The sequence below is a fragment of the Hevea brasiliensis genome, unplaced genomic scaffold (genome assembly GCF_030052815.1).
Source record: "Hevea brasiliensis isolate MT/VB/25A 57/8 unplaced genomic scaffold, ASM3005281v1 Scaf1, whole genome shotgun sequence".
In the NCBI taxonomy this organism is placed as follows: domain Eukaryota; kingdom Viridiplantae; phylum Streptophyta; class Magnoliopsida; order Malpighiales; family Euphorbiaceae; genus Hevea; species Hevea brasiliensis.
The window spans coordinates 7,232,090-7,247,935 of NW_026614585.1; the positions used below are offsets into that span (position 1 = coordinate 7,232,090).

At 35.5% G+C, this 15,846-nt stretch overlaps 1 non-coding gene across 1 annotated transcript; it reads left to right on the forward strand.

The window, feature by feature from the left end:
* The first annotated feature begins 10,359 nt into the window (after window positions 1-10,359).
* LOC131176375 (small nucleolar RNA R71) lies at window positions 10,360-10,467 on the forward strand. Its single transcript, XR_009146467.1, has one exon. It is a non-coding gene; the product is annotated as a small nucleolar RNA R71 (small nucleolar RNA).
* Window positions 10,468-15,846: the final 5,379 nt, after the last annotated feature.

Below are 15,846 nucleotides of genomic sequence, written 5' to 3' on the forward strand. Positions count from 1 at the left end.
GGTCACTCAAAACTATGGCAATTGAGGGACTTCAAAATTAACTGAGGACGTTTGTGAGATTTATTTTTATACTCTTAGCCATGAAATTGTACCTTTTATTCTTTTAATGATTATCTTCTTACGCCATAAATAAATTTGTGCATATCTCTTCTACTTTGGTTTATGCGCTATTAATTTGTTGAAAGCTTTCTTATAAGATGAGAATCTAAACACAGGTAACTTCATATACTTTGAGATTTACAGGAAGGCAAAGAATCATCATGGCAACTGGTGCATCTAAGAGGCGAAAACCTGCAAGGACGCTTCTTGCAAGGCCAGCAAAGGGTTAAAAAAAAAAAAAAGAGATAGGAGTGAAAACCCGAAAGGGCGCTCCTAGCAAAATGAGGGAAAGAATGTGAAAACCCGGAAGAGCACTTTCTACAAAATGAGCGAAGGGTGAAAATCCGAAAGGACACCCTAAAAAAAAAACCTAGAAGTAAAAACCCAAAAGGGCACTTCTAGTCAGAAATGGTAAAAAGTAAGGAAAGAGCCAAAAGGATGCTGGACAAATTATAGGCCAAGTCTCGAAACTCGTTCTGGCCTTTTCCATCAATCGTTTATCTTTGGGATCTTGTTAAGTAAACTTTATTTGGGATAATACCCTGCATCAGATTTGCTTTGCAAGCAACTAAGGAATATACACAAAACTTATCTACGATAGTTAGCTAAGTCAGCTCTAAGTTGATTTTAATTTTTAGCACTTTAATTTTCTGTTATCAACCTCTGGGTTCAAGATTCAAGTTGACTTTAATTTCCTATTATCAACCTCTGGATTCAAGATCCAAGTTGATTTTAATTTACAGCATTTAATTTCCTGTTATCAACCACTGGATTCAAGATCCAAGTTGATTTTAATTTACAGCATTTAATTTCCTATTATCAATCTCTAGATTCAAGATCCAAGTTGATTTTAATTTATAGCATTTAATTTCCTGTTATCAACCTCTGGGTCCAAGATGCAAGTTGATTTTAATTTTCAACATTAATTTCCTGTTATCAACCTCTGGATTCAAGATCCAATTTGATTTTAATTTACAGCATTTAATATCTTGTTATCAATCTTTGGATTCAAGCCTATTATCAACCTCTGGGTCTAAGATCCAAGTTGATTTTAATTTACAGCATTTAATTTCCTGTTATCAACCTCTGGGTCTAAGATCCAAGTTGATTTTAATTTTTAGCATTAATTTCTTGTTATCAACTTCTGGATTCAAGATCCAAGTTGATTTTAATTTACAGCAATTAATTTCCTATTATCAACCTCTGGGTCTAAGATCCAAGTTGATTTTAATTTTCAGCATTAATTTCCTATTATCAACCTCTGGGTTCAAGATCCAAGTTGATTTTAATTTCCTGTTATCAACCTCTGGATTCAAGATCTAAGTTGATTTTAATTTACATCATTTAATTTCCTGTTATCAACCTCTGGGTCCAAGATCCAAGTTGATTATAATTTTCAACATTAATTTCTTGTTATTAACCTCTGAGTTCAATATCCAAGTTGATTTTAATTTTCTGTTATCAACCTCTGGATTTAAGATTCAAGTTAATTTTAATTTACAACATTTAATTTTCTGTTATCAACCTCTGGGTTCAAGATCCAAGTTGATTTTAATTTTCTATTATCAACCTCTGGATTCAAGATCCAACTTGACTTTAATTTTCAGCACTTTAATTTCTTGTTATCAACCTTTGGGTTTAAGATCCAAGTTGATTTTAATTTTTAGCATTTAATTTTCTGTTGTCAACCTCTGGGTTTAAGATCCAAGTTGATTTTAATTTCCTGTTATCAACCTCTGGGTTTAAGATCCAAGTTAATTTTAATTTTCAGCATTTAATTTCCTATTGTCAACCTCTGAGTTCAAGATCCAAGTTGATTTTAATTTCCTGTTACCAACCGCTGGATTCAATATCCAAGTTGATTTTAATTTTCAGCATTAAGTTCTTGTTATCAACCCTGGGTCCAAGATCCAAGTTGATTTTAATTTTCAGTACTTTGATTCTTGTCTTCAATATCTGGATTCAAGATCCCAGTTGTTTTTAATTTCTCATATTTCTTTGTTAACAACCTCTGAATCCAAGACTCAAATTGATTTGAATTCCCAATGCTATAATTTGCAGTATTTTATTTTAAAATTTCATCTGCCCAAAATATGGTTCTAAATCTTTACATGATTCCTATATGAAGAATTTCATTCTCTTTAATAGAAATTATGTAAAGAGAGGCAGCTGTAAACATCATATTTTGGTCAACTCTCAAATGCAATGTTCTTTTAAAATTGAAATTTCACTATGTTATCCGTTCTCAACTGACGACCCAATCATAGGTTGCTTTTTCGAACTCAGCAATGGCTTGTCTTCGGAATAACTCGACCTCACGTTCAAGTTAGATTGCTTTCCGATATCTTCACATTTATCCGATGTGTTCGGATCGATATTGGATCTTTGGACCATTCAACCTTACATGTTATTGTTCTCCGATCTCTCCATGTTCAAATACCTCAAAATTCTAAATCTGCATATAGTGTTGTGATCAGCTATCTCGTTGGAGTTGTCCAAACATTCCTCAAACAAAGCTAAGGTTTTATCCGATCTATTATTTTGACCTTAATAAGCTCAAGTCATTTTCAAATCTTTACAATTCTACCAAAGCACTCTACAAATGTTTCAAGGTTTTAGTCGATATTCGGTCACAGCACCAACCGATCTCATGTTCACGTGCAATGGTTTTTTGATCTCTTGAAGTGGCTTGATGTTTTATTATTAATAACTAATCTCAGGTTTAATGTTCAATTGTATTCAATTGATTAAGTACTCAGGTAATTTGGTTTGGATGTTTTTCGATCTCATCAAGAAAATTGAGCATGAAAAGACTTAGATTCATTTCAAAATATAAAAATATACAAGTCATTCGGTAGGACAGTCTCCCCTAACCTGCTCTCCAGGTACATTTTCAGTTTCGTCATTCTGTCTCTCTCTCTCTTAGGCTCCTCCTCGCTGTCTTCTTTAGCTCTTGGGACGAGGTCCACCATCTAGGAGAAGTCTTCTTCAGGATAGCGCTTCGTGAGCTCAGCCAGAAAATCACCACGTGCATTCACATAAGCACTAGCCTCTCTTGCCAAAGCCTCTTCTTCTTTTGCCTTGATCTCTTTGGCAAGTCAAGCGATATTGGTAGATCGGCAGGCCCGAGCATCTTCAAGTTCTCGCTCCAGTTCAGCTATCCTCTCCTCATAAGATTTTACCCAACCTTCTATCTCGACGATGGAGTCCTGGGTAGTGGAGAGTTGGGCCTTGGTGAAAAATGCACCCTGGACCACCTTCACAATCTCCTGTCTTAAGAGATGAGTCTTTTCTCTAATCAAATATTGGTTCAAAATAGCCTCCAAACCTAGGCTCATCGTCTGAGCCAGGAGTTCGTCGATGCTATCCTGGGCCAATCTATTCCGATCTTTTTGAAAACAGATGGTAGCGCCCAGGACCTTGGCTAGGTCACGATTACCTCAACAGAATGGTTCCTTTCCAGAGACTGGATAAGGACCTGAGCACATCGAGAAAAAGTCCTTACGGCCTGTCGGGAAGGCCCCCCTTCTGCACTTGAAGAGACCGGTGGAGGTGGAGGTTTAGCCTGTTGAGGTGGAGAAACAACCACTTCTACCTCTGAGACTGGCTGCTCTGGAGGTCAAAATGAAGAGCTCGGTATTTCTGCCGAGTCCCACTTTGGTGTCTGAGAGGCAGCAGCTGCAGCAACCTTCATCTCCCGCACTTTCTGGGCGAGCTCCCTTTTTCGCTTGCAGCTCTCTTTTGCACTCTCACCTCTGCCATACCTGCACAGAGAATAAGTTAGTGAGATCACCAAAGTTAAGAGACTGAAGATTTATATTATACCGATCCCAGGGCCAAGGTCAGAGAGTTGCAGCTCATAGTCCTCACGGGCGATCACTTGCATCAACCCCCATTTTAGTTTGGCCATAACTGCGTCCAGACATGAGTACTTGTGAGTGGTCGCCTGATCCTTCAGCTCCTTCACCATGGTGTCCTCATCTTTATTTAAGGTGATCTTCTTTAGAACTAAAAGAACCAAATACTGCCAACTACGTAAGATGCCCTCAAAGCCATTCGGGTCCTTGTTCCTTAATATGAAAAACCGATCTTTCCAATTCTACAATGAAGAAGGGAGATCGGTGAAGAGCTCGCAGTTCAGTTTGGCTTGGAAAAGCCAATATTCATCGTCCTTCCACCAAGCGAGCCTATGCAACTCGGCAAAAACCTTCATCATAGGCTCGAGCTTTTTAGCTCGGCATAAACCTCTAAAAGCCACCAGAGGCCGCTAGGAGTTCGGATGCACCTGGGCTACACAGACATGATGGAACTTCAGAACAGCTCTATAGAATTCATTCAGGGGAAATCGAAGCCTGACTTTCAATTGTTCCTCATATACTATGATCAAGTCGATTTCTTCAAAGAAATGATTGGCTCGGAGATTGCCATGACATATGATAAGTTCGAAGGAGTCAGTCAGAAGGTTGTACTCTTGGATAATAGACTAGAGATAGGTCTCCTTGAGAATCGATGGCAACTCATCCAATGGTAAGTTCTCTTTCCTTGAAGACGATGCTTGTTTTAACTTGGTTGATCGACCATGGACTGGGACAATGATTGTAGAAGGTTCAGGTCACTTCACTCGGTTTGGCCACTTCACCTTCAGCCGATGTCCATGAGATGTGAACAAAAGGAGGACTAACAGCTCTCTGACCATCGGTACCACTCATTTCAGAGAATAAAAATGAAATTGATTGAAAAAAGATTAAAGCTTTTACCGGAGTATAAATCAGCACTGGAAAACTTTAGAAAACAAGAGAGAGTGTTGAAGTCGCTAAAAGAAAGTCTAAAAATGGCATAAGGGAGCAAATGGCTAACCCCCTCCCTATTTATACCCGCCTGAGCATTAAATGCTCACAAAGCCCCAAGGGACGCATCGGTTAGCAGGACCGGGCCATTTCAATGACACATCAAAAGAATATTCTAGAAACATAGTAAAAATTCAGACAAATAAGATTGGTCAACGAAGATCATCAGATATAACAGGGTTCTGAACCAACAGATCAGGCAAAATGGCGATTCGTCTAGGGATCAGATCGGGCACATTTATCAGAGATCAGAATAATAACTAATGCAATAATAAAAATAGAATAAGCAGATCCAAATTTCAATAATAGATTTCATTTCATTTCCAAAATGTCATATTACATCATTTGGGCAATCTCTCAAGATCAACAATTACAAATGTCCTTACACTACATTTTACCTAACTTGGACTACTCCCAAACCCAAAGTGTTGCACAATAGGCCTGTGTCAAAGCCTAGTCTTGTGGCTGAATCAAAAGATGTGTTTGATCAGAAAGCTAGCAATAAATACTGGACAGATGTATAGCTCAGATGGGGTGACTATGACTCTCATGATATTGAGCGGTGTCATCGTCGATGTCATCGACCAGAACCAAGCTGCGATTGAGACCTTTGAGATGGTGAGGAGCCAAATGAACTTGAAGAGGCGGTCACCAATATTAAGATTGAAATTAGTGGTCCTCTTGTCAGAGATCGATCTGTAAGCCATACCGATGAGCCGATCCGAGATCGACACGGTAGTCAGTTTCGACCTTGATCGGTTAATTAGTCCAGTTCCCTCACCGTCATCAGACAACGCCCTCATAAACCTTTGATCACCGGAATTGCTCATTTTCAGGAGATGAACAAGGAAAACATTCGGAAAAAGATTAAAGTGGTTGTCGTGAGAAGAATTCTTGTCGGAAAATCCAAGAATGGGAAAATAAAACATTAAAGATTCACCAGAGAAGGAAGGTTGTGAGTATGCGAAGGGCAAAATTCATTAGCATATATATAGGGCCTTAGCATTTATTGCATGCAGAACTCTAAGCAGCTCATCGGTAATTGAAAAATTTATTGCTTTGACCAACACAGAGAAAGGATGAGAAGGAGGTCAGAGAACAGGAAGAGATCAGGAAGTAAAAAGACCAAATGCAAAAGAAAATAGAGATCGGAATAATAATCCTAAGATTGGTCAGTCACAATGAGAAGATCGAAAAAGGGAAGGACGACCTATAGAGATCAGAGAACTTAGGGAGTTGAATAACTTCTAATCATGACCTTTAATTCATAAAACTAGCTCCCTCCACCGTCAGATCAAAGTTAGTTAAAGCATTACAGTCATGATCTAATCTTCACCACACATCTCATTTGTAAGGAGGCACCCCTAGCTACTAGATTTCAAATGGTTAAAGTAGCCCAGTACATCTCGATTTACACTATTGATTATAATTGTAAGGATGGATTTGAGGCCTTCGGATCAAAAATAAATGACAGATTCAGTGCTTTTTGTTTCCAGCCCTTGGATCCATTTTGAAAGGCAAGACCCTTAACCGTTGGATTAAGGGGCGAAAGGACAGAAATTCCGAATGAAATCCCAACCCTTAATTTCGATTCTTTTTAATTCCAGGACGTCGGATTATGTCCTTTTGAATCTAGGCCTTCCGTCTCCTCCTGCTGGAATCCCGGCCCTCTATTTTGAGTACCCATCTCCTATAAATACCTGCATGCAACGCTATAGAGGGGGGGGTAATTATTAAGGAAAAGCCTTGGAATTTTGCTGTAGCTTTATTTTCAATAAAAAACTCTCAAGGTTCCTAGAGACTTTAGAAATAAGTTTTCTGAAGGATCTTTCCATGGAAACTATAGAGCTTTCAATCCATACGTTGGATAACCTCGTAGAGTCTTGGGAACTCAATCATCATTTCTCAAGAAGATCTCACTTCAATCGTTTACAACTCCTCAAAACCACCTTACTATTTCAGTGTTAGTGGCACCGGATACACAAAGACACCAGTATCATCTTACTCGTTGTTTTAGCCTTTTCTATAGGTAAGTACTTGACTTATCATTCTTAAATGTTCATGGTATAGTTTGTCGCAACAAATTTTTAGAATAAGTTTACGTCAAAACTAAACTTATTTCACCTTTTGTGATGTCTACGAGTGTTACCTTTTTATTTTTACGTTGTCTTTAATTTCTTTACGTTATTTCGTGTAAAAAAGGTTAATTCAGGATATTGATATTTTGAAAGTACCATAAGGAGTACGGATGGGAGAATATAATGTGGAGATTCCCAATTAAGGTAAAAATGACTAGGAATAGTACGGATGAATTGAGAGGTTAGCTACTCAGTCTAGCTAAAAAAAAAAAAAAGAAATGAGATCAGGATTCGGGATCAAGTTCAGACGGGGAACCTCCAAAATGAGATGTCTAGAAGATTCAAAATGAGGAGTCGTAATAAGTTGAGAAAAGTTCAATAAATAAATCATGAGATCAGAAACAAAAATCTGGGATAATATGAAAAGCGGGAGGTGATGTGAGCAATGTTCTCATATCTAATAGGGTCAAACGAGTTCGGTCTCACGACTGTGACCTTTTAAAATTCATTTTTGACAAATTAGAAGAGATAAAGAGAGAGTCCTTACCCGAGTCCTCTTAACAAAGTTTCATTATACACATTTTAAGATATCGAGAGAGAGTCCTTACCCGAATCCCCTTAACAAAAATCTAATATACACATTTTAAGAGACCGGGAGAGAGTCCTTACCCGAATTCTCTTAGCTAAAATTATAATAAAAATGTTTTAAGAGATCGGGAGAGAGTCCTTACCCAAATTCTCTTAGCCAAAATTCTAATAAGAATATTTTAAGAAATTGGGAGAGAGTCCTTTTCTGAAATCTTTTCAATCAAAATTTTAATATTTAAATACTGAGATACCTAACATGTGAACTAAGAACCTTCCTCATTTATTGCAGATCTTTAAGGACTCAAATAAAATATCTTTAAAATTAAAATCCCAAATTCAAAGCTAAAAAATTAGATAAGATATGTAACAAATCAAATAAACAAAACACCAATTCACCGTGGGGACATCCCATGTACCCATGTTCTTGGAAAATCCAAAATGGTGAGATATTGAATGCTCCTATCAATAAAAGGACCGACATTATGATTCCAAAACCCCCGAATTATTAATCATAAGTAATTAAGAGCACATTGTTAAATTTGCTGACTCTCGTTAAGAGTCCAGGTGGGGTGCCTAACACCTTCCCCACCCGTGAACTAACTCCGAACTTAGAATCTCTGTTTCGAAAGTGGTTTTATTTTCAGTAATTGTTTTCTTTAATTTCTCTTAAAATTAAAGTGGCGACTCCTCACTTTCTCCACTTCGGTGAGAATTGTCCGGCGACCGCAAAGTCCTTGCGACAATCTTTGTTAGATAAAGCATGCAAATCGATAACATAAATATTTTCAATTCTTTCACCAATAAACAATATTTTGTTATCACTCATTTTAGACACAAAGCAAGATTTGGACTAAAAAATAACTCTACAGCCCTTATCACATACTTGACTAACACTAAGCAAATTATGTTTTAAACCATTAACCAAAAGCACTGTAACACCCCTTACCCGATCTACAATGTAATCGAGCAAGGAATGCTACATTTTGTGCCGGAGCACCTTATTTTAAAGTGGATCTTTTGGATATCTATTTCTGAAATGCTCCTCAACAAGCTCATCAATGATATCAAATCTCAAACAAGAATCAGCTTCAGAATGATGTTTCTTCATGGTGTTATTAATATTGAAAACCAATTGATCTTCACCAACTCTAAAAGTCAATTTTTCACTTTTGACATCAATTAATGCTCTTACTGTAGCTAGAAAAGGCCTCCCAAGAATAATTGGAATATTAGCATCTTCTTCCATGTCTAGAATGACAAAATCAACTGGTATGTAGAACTTTCCAACCTTCAAAGGCACATTCTCTAAAATTGCCTTTGGATATTTAATTGATCTGTCAACTAGCTGGAGAGAAATGTGGGTTGGCATAAGATTCCCCATGTTGAGCTTTTCATATATGGAGAGAGGCATAAGGCTAACACTAGCCCCTAAATCACATAAAGCTTTTATAAAACATGACTCTCTAATGTGGCATGAAATTGAAAAAATTCCTAGATCTTTAAGCTTGGGAGGAAGTTTCCTTTGGAGTATGGCACTACACTCTTCTATTGGGGCCACAGTCTTATGATCTTCAAGTCTCCTCTTGTTTGAAACTATTTCTTTCAAAAATTTTGCATAAGAAAGCATTTACGAAAGAGCATAAAGGAAAGGTACATTTATGTACAGTTACTTCAAGACTTCCAAAAACCTCCCAAATTGCTTATCAAGTTTGGCTTTCTGAAATCTTTGTGTAAAAGGAAGTTATGGCTTATAAGGCTCTGGAGGTATATATTTCTCTTCTTTCTCCTCAACCTCCTCTTTACTTTTTCTTGAACTCTTTTCTTTTTCATTTTCTAGCTTTTCACCTTCACAACTTCTTTCTCATTTTCTCTCTTCTCACTTTTTTCACACTTTTCATTGTTTACTACCTTCCCACTCCTTAATGCGATGGCTTGACAATGTTCTCTTGGATTTTCCAACTGACTTGGAAGCTTTCCCAAAGACTTAGTACCTAAAAAGGATGGTTGTTGTGCACTTTGGTTCTCTAACATTCTATTATATGTCTGCAGTTGCTCCAATCTTACTTTCATCTCTCTCATTTCTTCATCATGCTTAGTTTGATTGGCAAGGATTTATTGTAACAAAGCTTTTGTGGTAGAACCTTGCTCTTGCTGTCTTGGTGGAGGTGTAGGATTTGTGTTCCTTTGCTAAAATCCAGGCAACTATTGCCTATTCTGCTGATATGAATTCCCTTGTTGTTGTGGCTGAAAATTCTAACTTGGCCCTTAGTTTTGCTGATTTTCCCATGAAAAATTAGGACGGTTCATCTAGGCTGGATTATATGTTTGAGAATAGGGGTTACCCATCTGCTTGTTTCCATAGTTCCCCTTGTTCACCAAAATTTGCTCCACAGCTGGTAATTCCTTCTATATAAGCAACTTGTTGAGAATTTCCAGAGGATGATGAAGTAACCAGCATGCTTAAATCTTCCATTTTCTTTACCAAGACATTTGTAAGTGCATCAAATTTGGTGTTGATCATATTGAACGGATCAAGATCATACATTCCAGCAGCTTGTCTCTTTTGTGTTGGGGCTGGCCCTCTTAGACTATTCCAAAGATGAGTGTTCTTTGCAATTTTCTCTAATAACTCATAGGCTTCATCTTCATGCTGCATAATGAACTCTCCACCTGTTTGAGCATCAATAATCTCTCTAATAGCAGGAGTGACATTTGTATAAAAATTCTGATTTATCATTCATTTTGGAATGGCATGATGTGGACATTATCTCTCCAACTCCTTCCATCTCATCCATGACTCATAGAGGGTTTCATCTTCTCTTGGCCTAAAAGCTGTTATTTGATTCCTTAATTCTTATGTTTTTCCAAGTGAAAGATATTGTGCTAGAAATGCATCAGTGAGCTGCTCCCAATTTGTAATTGAATTATGAGATAGAGAATCAAGTCAATCCAATGCTCTATCTTTCAAAGAGAATGAAAATAATTTCAGCCTTGCTGCATTATCAGATACTCCAAGTTGCTTTTGCATATCACAGATTATAGCAAACTTCTTAAGGTGAGTGTGAGGATTTTCTGAAGGATGACCCCCAAATTGAGAATTCTAAATCATTTGTAGTACTCCAAAATCCATCTTGTAGCTGTTTGCATCTGTCCTTGGTCTTGCAATACTTTCTCTCAAATCATCAAAATGAGGGAATGCATGATCTATCATACTTTTCCTAGGCACAATATTATTGACAACTTCTTCCCCTCAAGCTTCATTTTCATTATTTCTATTATTTCCAGCATTACCACCACCAATTCTTACTTTTTCTTTAACCATTTCTAGTTCAATTTCAACTACTCTCAAAGCTTCTTTTTCTCTTCTGATTTCTTTCTTGTTGGCTCTACAAAACTTCTCAATTTCAGGATTGTATAGTGTCACTTGTGCTTTTAGTTCTTCTCATAAAAAATAAAAAAGGTACCTAAAAAGAACAAACAAACACGAAATGAAAAGATAATAAAGATAAAACTATAAACAACTAAAATAATCAAGAATTCAATCTTAAACAAACAATTCCTCAGCAACGACGCCAAAAACTTGATGTGGCCCAACTGTAAGTGTACGGGTCGCATACGTAGTATAGAAAAAGATATCGTTCCCATGGAGAGTTGTGTTAGTGATTGAATTATTGATATAAAATTAACTTATTATAGTTAAATTTAAACTAAAAAGGTAAAAAAAGGAAGAGAATGGAATTTTAAGAGTATAATTGCAATTTCAACTAAGAAATAACTTAAATGGGAATCCAACTATGTTTATAAGAAATAAACCCTACAAAATTAAGTGTGGCAAAAATTTAATTGATAATCAATAAAACTCAACTAACAATCAATGATAACAAAATGGTTCCAGAGTTTAGGAGTTCATATTCAAGCTAAATTGGGATTTTAAATTGGTTATCCAAACTCATAGGAATTATGGGTTTCAATAATATTAATTCTTAAATCCTTTGAATACCCTTTTGAGTGAGACAAAGAGTGTTCTAATTAACTCAATCCTACTTTCATGGAGTTGAAATTAATTAAAATCCATTAGGTTCCTTAATCAATTTATTAATCCTCTTAATCCTTAGTTTATTTCTAGATCCAAGTTAATTAAGTCCAATTTCTTGATTATCTATCTCAAGGTTTTCTCCTTTTGGTGCTTTAACCAAGGATTATGAACATTACTTAATGGGATCCTACACTAAGCATGTCATTGAGCATACAATAAATGGATGAAACCATATAAAAACCATATAATATGGATTACCTAATTAAAATTCATAAAATATCTTAAATATTACATAGCCAAACTCCAGAATCCTTGAAAACTACTCACTACCCATATTTAATACAAAAGATTCCAAGCAAATATGGAAATAAATCTGGAAAATAAATAAAGAACTAAGAAACCTAGTAAAAGAAAGGTAGAAAATGGTGAAGAAAAGAAGAAATTTTCAAATTTGGTGCAGGAGCAAAATGCCGGCTGCTTCTTCTCCCATGCCTTTTTTGTGTCTTTTTCTCTTCCTCTGTTTTTCTGTCTATCTAAATGAGGTAAAAAAAAACTCTCTATTTATATTCTCTGACAAAGAAAACCCTAAAATGGTGTGTGAGGTAATTGATTCACGTGGGAAAATCTTTTCTTTCTAGCTCATTTATGAAGAAATGAATAGGTCATGCAAGATCTTGTACAAATCTAGCAGTTACAGAGGCTTCCAGTGAGGTTGCATAAGTTATGCGGGCTGCCTGTGCAAGTTTCTGCATGCTTTGAAGCCTCTCATGAAAGTGTATAACTGGACTACACAGGTTATGCGGCAAGTTATGCAAGTTTTGGCCATCTGGGAATTCCTTCCATAAAGCTGCATGAGGAGCTGCTGTAGGAGGGGGGCGTGAGGCGAAATATCATCAATTAGAATTATATAAAATGCACCAAGTAATGCCCAGAAAAGATGGCAGAGTCACAATGGTCTCACTTAAGTACCACATTCTTAGACAGCATTTCTTAGACATGCACTTCATACAATCCTAACAGAATCAAACCAGTGGTAAGTATCGTCTTCTCATAACACTACCACGGTACTAAGGATTTATGCCACGAAGGCATAGATAGACAAGAGTTGCCACCCGGGTAATAACCGGGACATATTCAGTGTTTCTTCTAAGGGTCATGGATGACAACTTACTCATTACAGAGTTTCCACAACCGTCATTACCATAGCCCAAGGTCTAGGTTCGGGATAGTGGATACGTAAGGGGAAGGTGTTAGGTACCCCTTACGCCTGGTCTAACCTCATTGATTCGAGTGCCATTCCTCTACTAATGTTTATAGAAGTCTTGTTTATTATTTATTTATTAAACTTTATCCTAAAAAATGCAATTCTAATCCTACACATGCAAGTAATTTACAAAAGGGTTGTTGTTTACACACAATTTTCATGCACAAGTAATTCCTATCTACGGGGTTGCTAATTATTTAAATGATATTTATCAGATGACTAAAATTAATTTATTATTGAGAATTTAATTTACAAACAAATTCAATTTCAAATAACACTACGTTTCTATTTAACCTAATTAATTAATTTTCACCAAGTTACCCTAAGAATAATTGAACTAAGTTAATTATGTACATGTGTAATTTATTCTAATATCACATAAGGCCCAAACAATCACAACCTAATAAAAATTTCTAACATGCAAATTTATTTTACAATTACAAAGTATTAAATTAAATTTATTTACATGCCAATGTTAGTTTAATTTACAAACAAGATTAATTTTAATTTATAAAGTATTTATTTAAATTAATTACATGCAAAAGTCAGTTAAATTAAAAACAAAGTTAATTTTAATTTACCAAATAAAAGTTATATTATTGCTACAATTCATGCCGATGGTTATTCAAGAAGTTTAGAGCTACTTACCTGTTGGTAAATACAGTTGCCATTGGAGCAAGCTACCCTTAAAAAAGGGTCTTCTCTTCTAGTATGGCAATGATATCCCTGGCTTACTCCCGTTTAGCTCCATATAAGCTCCACGCAAATGCCCTTTTTGGTACTTACCTTAGGGCTACTTACCAATTTTGTTTGTAATAAGAAATAAAGAAACTAAAGAAAATAAGAGAAATAAAGAAAATATTAATAACAATTTACATTGGATTCTAACTCTAGTCTCCTAAAGGGTTAATATTCCTAATTAGTTACAACTACCTAATGGTCTAAGTCTTCTAACATAATCCAAACACTTCATAACACTTCTTGAATTAAAAGAACACAAAAAAATAGATCAAATATCAATTAAAACCTAAGAAAATACAAGAACATGCATAAATATACAATTTCTAAATTCTGACAGATTAACAGTAGCAAGAAATCCGATTTTTTAAAAATAGTTATACATGCCTAAAAATCATAAAAAAATTATAAAAGACAGTCTACATATCATACAAGATCATAAAATTTATAAATCAAACAATACCCTAACCGAATGGTCTACATAAATCGTAACTTTTCTAAGTGACAGAATCGTACTACTTTTTTGTAAAATTTATAACTCATTAACCACAGTAGATATGAATGCAAAACCAATTGGAAAAGATTCATAAGATTTTGAAGTTAATTTTAGATACTAGATTTACACAAAAATATTAAGGAACAAGGGAGATATGGGCTCCATAAGTCGGATATCCTGCAAATCAGATTTTACAGGAACCCTAAATTCAAATAGTCATAACTTACAAAATATTAAAGCTTGTTTTGTGATTCTTGAGCCTAAAATTAATGGAATTTTGTGTAGAATATGAATATAATTTTTACAAATTTTTTACAGTTTCAAAAAATAAAGAAAAATAACAAAAATACGAGCGACAGAAACTAAACATGTGCAGAATTGTGTATCCCCCCAAATTAAACATGATTACATGATCTATATGAACATATAAAATAAATTGAAGACAAAGAGCATAGAATTAAAATATTATGTGACATAGATCTTGAAAAGAAAACAATAAAAACTGACCTTCCAGAAATCTTGTATGAAAATCTTCTTGAAGAAAAGAAAAAATAAGGAAGAACTCAAAGAGTCTTGAATATCTCTAAATTTCTTATAGCTCTGAATTTTCTCTTCCTCTTTCCTCCCATCTCCCCTTTTCTTCCCTTCTCTAGTAGGGTATTTATAGGGTTTTAGGAGAGAGGTGTGATAGGGTTTGGAGTCTTAGGATGATAAAGTTTAGATGACTTAAACAACTATGATTGTAGAATTCAAATAAGACTGGAATATGGGTGAGGTATTTCAACCAATAGGAAGACAGGAAAAAATGGAAGGCACCAATAGGGAGTGAGGAAGAGGTGTGGTAGGGTTTGGAGTCTTAGGGTGATAAAGTTTAGATAACTTAAACAACTATGATTGCAGAATTCGAATAAGACTGGGATATGGGTGAGGTGTTTCAACCAATAGGAAGACAGGAAAAAATGGAAAGCACCAATAGGGAGTGAGGAAGAGGTGTGGTAGGGTTTGGAGTCCTAGTGTGATAAAGTTCAGATAACTTAAATGACTAGGATTGATGAATTTGGATGAGACTGGAATATAGGTGAGGTGTTCCAACCAATAGAAAGAGTGGGAAAGGGGGTGACACCAATAGGGAGTGAGGAAGAGAGTGGGGCCAAGGAGCAGAGAGATATTTTGTTATTTTAATTTTTAGAAAATAATTAAATGGGTCCCATTTAAAATTCCTAACTAAGCTTTCTTAGGCCCATGGAGCTCAATTGAACTTAATTAGATCCATTTAAGAACTACTCATATTAAATTTAAAAAAAATAAAATTTTATTTAAATTTAATTAAATTAATTTCCCCAAAACTTTATTATTATTTTCATTTTTTCAAGATCATGCCACGGAATTAATAATTCAGCTCCATGCCTCCAATTACATCTTACAGTCATATAATTTTTCATCATCGGGTTTTTCACGGCCTCAATGCACATACTCATCACAAAATAAGGGTTTATAGTTTGCCCCCCACTTTAGCGAAAGTTGAAATCAATGTGAAAGCATTACTCAAGTTTCGTCAAAGTGAAACTCAAATTTCTAATAACTATGAAACATTGGCTATGAGGATCAAGTATATCTTGCTTGGTCGACATACTCTATGTTATGAGACTAGTTACGGTCTCATAATAGTAATAACTGTGTCATGTGAAAAATGAGTGTAT